This window comes from Quercus lobata, chromosome 6 (assembly GCF_001633185.2).
Source record: "Quercus lobata isolate SW786 chromosome 6, ValleyOak3.0 Primary Assembly, whole genome shotgun sequence".
NCBI lineage: Eukaryota > Viridiplantae > Streptophyta > Magnoliopsida > Fagales > Fagaceae > Quercus > Quercus lobata.
In genome coordinates, this window is record NC_044909.1 from 8,966,235 (window position 1) to 8,971,784 (window position 5,550).

The window sequence follows — 5,550 nt, forward strand, 5'->3', positions numbered from 1 at the left end:
GCCAAGGATATATTTAAGGGGACCAAGTTTAGTTTTGTTGGACTAAAATAAAAGGGTGATCAAATTTTTTTGGATAGTCAATAATAATAATAATTGTGGGGACCGTTCGATCAATAGGCCCATAAAGTTCAGGGTTGATTCAGGAATGTTGGGCCCGTGGCCCATCCGAGGATGCATATCCGTCCGAGGAGGCCAAGTCAAGTCATAAGGTAGTTACTGAAGGGGATGGTAGTCAACATCACAAGGGTAGGGTTCTGTATCCGTCCGAGGACACCATACTCCTCGACAGTATGCGTCCGAGGACGATCAGGACGCGGCCTTATTGCAACCAGACCTCAGAATTAGGTCACCGTAAAAGATAGAATAATCGACCAAGGATGAAAGAGATAAGGCAAACAAATATCTATAAACTACAGCTACCTCCGCATTAATGACCTCTCAACCAACTCTCTGGCCGCATTAATGTGGAGGTGATACCTGAACAGTAAGGAAGCAGCCTTACAGCTGCCCATAGGAAGTTTCAGGATGTGCTAGATGGGACAGAAATAAATCCTCTGGACCCAACCTACACGTGTGCGGTGAGGATGGAACACAAAGGAGGGTATATAAACTAAAAGAAAAGCATGAAGAGGGGATCGAAACAGAAAAAAGAAAAGGGAGAAAAACATAGACAAAAAAGAAGAGAGCAAAGTAGAGAAAAAGAATTGCATTGATCACTAAAGAAAACGATCGTTGTACCAACTTTAAACCTTTAATATAGGTGAGAGTGAATCTTTTTAAGGGAGACCACAGTTAACCTAGCTTTTTACACCCACGCTCTACAAATCATATTGTCTGGGCCTTTTTACGTGCGAACCCATCACAGTTAAGGTTCGTTGCAAATCGCGTCCTTACAATAATAATAAAAATTCCAGGTCAAGGTGTTCATTTGAACACCCTACCATCAACATGGAGCTACCCCTATTCTGTCCCATGTGTTCCATTTTATATTTCACAAATTATAATTTGTCACGTATTTATTTAACTTTTCTTATAAAATGAAAAAAAAAAAATTAAACACATGACAAGTTGTGATTAATAAAACATAAAGTACAACACAAAAAGTAGGAAAATGATTTATATTCACCATATATAGAAGTACCTAAATTCCATTTAACCCTAGTGAAATTTAATAAGCTGTCAATTGAAGAGCTTTGCTAGGCTATCTAGTCTTTGGCTCAAGTGGTCCCTTTGTATCCACTCATTATCAACTCTAGTAATAGTCTAGTGATTTACTGATTTATTCTTGAACAATTTTTTTTATGTTTCTATTTAATAAGTTTGTGTTTCACACACAAATATAATTATATTAGGTTAGAGTAGATCCACAGTCAATCATTAGCAAATAGATTCTATTGAAGTTCATTTAAATATTTTAGATTCTTTTCTAGTTTTTTTTTTTTTTTAAAATATTCTAGTTACTTTATTTATAAAAATAGATTCTATTATCAGATCAGCTCTAATTTAAATTTTTTTCGTTGGGTTGTTATTTGGGCCTTTTTCTTTTTCTTGTTAGTTTAAGGAAGTCCGAGATGTGAAATTTCATAGCATTACTAAGTGAGCAGATTCGCAATTATTTAATCGAACCATAAATTTTGTAGTTGATTTGGGTGGGGTGCGCCAGGCCCAAGCAGCAGTGCAACGCATGGGCGACGCTTAAAGGCCCCAGTAGCAAGCTACCATTACAGGTCTTTCCCCATAAAAAATTTATTTAATATCATGTGACCCAATGGGTTGGGTCACATGATACATGACCCATTGGGCCATGTACCAGATATTAAACTGATAAGAACAGATACTACACTTGATCTTAGCCGAAAGGCCGAGAAAGGTATGCTTTGTACAGTGGTTCGGTTCTCATCTTATATGTAAGCCTTCACTCCTCACTGCTCTCATTCTTCGGTGTGGGACCCTATTATTAATTTATTAACTTTCGCATAAGTGCTATGACGTATAAAAGAGTCTAGATTCACCGCTGTACCAACTGAAACTTTTCATCAATATCGTAGCAAAAGCCTCTGTCAACATGATCAAGTTAACATCGGAATTCGGAACAACAAAGCAAACAAGGTTTTTGGGGGCATCAAATTCAAACCGTTTTGCTAGGGGGAATTAAAATAATTAATAAAAAATTATTTCAGCTAGCAAACCAATCTTCTTCTTCTTTTTGTTTTTGCTGAGAGGCTTGCAAACCAATCAGCAGGTGCACTTTTATAATGTATCATGATTAACAAAAAAACTTTGGAGAATTTATGAAAATGTAGTCTTCCAATTAGGTCTGATCAATCATTTGTGACATAAAATCAGAGTTGAATGTGAAAAGTTGCATAAACTCGTTTTATTGAGGTATTAATTGATCTTGGTATAATTTAATATCTTTTCTTTAACAAGTTAGAACTTTACCATTTTCAAATAATAATTTAATGGATTTAGCTTACTTCCAGTATCTTTTTAACTGGAATATCCTTTTTATTTTAATGAGAAAGTACTACGTCACCCACTAACTAAATAATAGATGGAGATTAAAACCTACTACCACTTGTCATTATGTATTTAAAACAAAATGAGACTTCCAATTAAAAAAATACTGAACTCTAACTTAATAACAATGATATTTTTGTAGTGTCTTATATATGTGGTTTGCAACCCTTTTCGTCAGCCACTTATCTAAGAAAAGGTTTACATAGGAAAGAAAAGATCATTGTCATGACATCAACATTTAAAATATATATTTACTTGTACTCTTTTGATTAAATTAAATTATTAATAATGTGAAAAGTATCAATTTATTAATTTTAAACTACATTGACAAAATCGGCCAAAATATTTGGTATCGATCAATAAACCAAAACACTTAACCTCTTAAATTGTGTTGTTTAAAATACCAGGTTCTTTTGACCTTTACATGTTTTTTTTAGGCTCTCATAGGTTATTTTGGGCAATACAAAATTATACGTATTTTTTTAATAGGGAGAATACCTAATGAGTTAAATGGAATTTGTATGGGGCAAAAAATAGGCATCAAGGCCTACCAAGCGAAGGATGGGCAAAAAATAGGCATTATTAGGTACAATTAATTTATACCTAATGACCAACATGTGGACTCCTAATCCAAAGGGCTAGAGTAGGAGAAAAAGATCTAGTCAAAAAAAAAAAAACACGAAATAGCAAGTGAAAGGAAAGTAAAAGAGTCTATAGATGTCTCCTTGGTCAACCAAGTGAACTTGTTAAACTTTGGGAGATACAAGTTTGAGTGATCTCTCTCTAATCTCTAAGTTCAGATCTTTGTTCATTGGGATGTCCTCCCCTTTTATAGTGGTTCCCTTCTCATCCTAACCCTCCACATGGAGGGTGGTTGATCTCTCTTAGATACTTGCCCCATCCCATATTTGGAGGAAATGCTGAGTGAGTTACTGGCTGCCTTGACACAGTTTAGGTGTCATTCAGCTATTAATGTGGCTAGCTTGATTGTTGCAGTGCATTCAATGCGGAAGTGATGGGTGCTTTCTTGACAAGTTTTCGCCTCTCTTTCCTTCCATGTTGGCCACGTTTGCCTCCCTCAAATCATACCTCCGGGCTAAGGGCAAGATCCCTCTTGCTTATTTCGGGACGGTCACATCCAAGGTAGAAGGCCTTCTTTGGGCTATTTAAGGGCCCTCGTTTAAACCCTTTTTTTCAAGTTGCACTAGGTTTTCCTTCACAAGATCAGCTTGCTGGGCTCATATGCTCCTTAGGCATGGTCTTGTAGGAATGGTTGTCCTCAGACCCCCCATAGGGTTAATTTCAAATCTTTAAAATATACTTACATATAAATATGATAAGTTAAATTAAGCAATAACTTTAAAATTGTATGTTGGTACTGATCAATACCAAATATTTCATTTTCAAATCAAATCAAAATTTTCTCTAACTTATTTCAATATTTAAAATTTAAGAACACCACCTTTAAATTACCATAAGATTTTTAGTGTCGTCACTGTCGTGTTAATTTAGTTATTGTCATTATCCATTAGACGGAAAAACTTGATGTATCATACAGAATAATAAAAGAAAAAAAAAATTAGATGTAGTTTCAAAAAATATAAAGAGAATTAAGAAAGTTATAGTTTCAAAAAAAGTTTAAAAAAAAAAATACTCCTAATCTAATTAAATAATCCTTATTCTTAAAAAAATAAAAAATAGGGTTAAAATTGTAATTCAAAAAAAAAAACTACTAGATAAAATTTTTTTCCTAAAAATTAGTATTCTCTACTTAAATATATATAAAATTAGCTAGGCATGTATTTGCATAAACAGTAAATATTTTATCTAATTCTAAACCAGATATTTCACTGTTTTCTGCATTTTTAGTGAATAGTGTTATTTATTTTTAATTTTCATTGGTAATGCATTTTTATGGTTTCTAGTGGATCTATTTTTTACGCACTAGCTTAGAGCTTTAATCAAATTAAGAGAGAGGATTAGAGGCCCAACATAAACACGAGAATGTTTACTATTGCCTCCAAAGAGAATGTCTAGAAGAGACCAATAGACCTTCAAGTTGACAAAACTTAGACTAGGTTTGGGTGGGGCGCGCCAAGCCCAAGCAGTAATGCAACGCATGGGCGACGCTTAAAGGCCTCAGTTGCAAGCTACCATAATGGGCCTTCCCCCTTAAAAAATTGTTTAATAAATGTGACCCAGTGGGCCACATACCAGTTATTAAACTGATAAGAACAGATACTACACTTGATCTTAGCCGAAAGGCCGAGAAATGTATGCTTTTATAGTTTTATCTATGCTTCGGTTCTCACTTTATATCTCAGCCTTCACTCCCCGCTGCTCTCATTCTTCGGTGTGGGACCCTATCATTAATTTATTAACTTTCGCGTCAGTACTATCAATACATGTACCAACTGAAAGTAGCCAACAAGGTTTTTGGGGCATCAAATTCAAACCGTTTTGCTTTGGGGAATATTAATCAATAAAAAAAAAGTCTCCAGCTAGCAAACCAATTAGCAGGTGCACACGAATCAACTTTTATAATATAATTGATGATGTTAGAAATCTGTCACCAATGGGTCACACCGTACTCGCGACTCTGAGCGAATCTGCACAGCAAAAACGATCGAGAGAAAACCTTTAGAGAGCACCGGTGTGGGGCCGGCCTAAAACTCTCCGACGGTCAAGTCAGAATTCGTCCTTTTTGGCGTTAGAGAGGGGTCAATTTTTTTATCTTACCTCGATTTGCGAGAATGTCGGCCCTTTTATAGTGGTGGAGAGAGGGCTCTTTACCTCTAGATCTTTCCAATGTGGGACTGTAGTGGTGGGGAGTAGGCTTCTCTTCTAGATTTCCAGATCTTTCCAATGTGGGACTCTGATACCAATTTTCCAAAACGTAGTGGGCCAGGATTTCCCCTTCTGGATCTTAGGGCTTTTATAGGCGATAGAGATTCCGGATCATGGGCCCCTACCGAGTCTGTCGGCGATGGGCTTTCACAGCGCGTGGGACCATCTTTACACAACTACAAC

The 5,550-nt window shown here is 35.9% G+C and overlaps 1 non-coding gene and 1 pseudogene across 1 annotated transcript; both read right to left on the minus strand.

Moving 5' to 3' along the window:
• Positions 1-1,649: 1,649 nt before the first annotated feature.
• LOC115951089 lies at positions 1,650-1,874 on the minus strand (annotated as a pseudogene).
• Positions 1,875-4,604: 2,730 nt separating this feature from the next.
• Positions 4,605-4,798, minus strand: LOC115951088. Its single transcript, XR_004083224.1, has one exon. It is a non-coding gene; the product is annotated as a U2 spliceosomal RNA (small nuclear RNA).
• Positions 4,799-5,550: the final 752 nt, after the last annotated feature.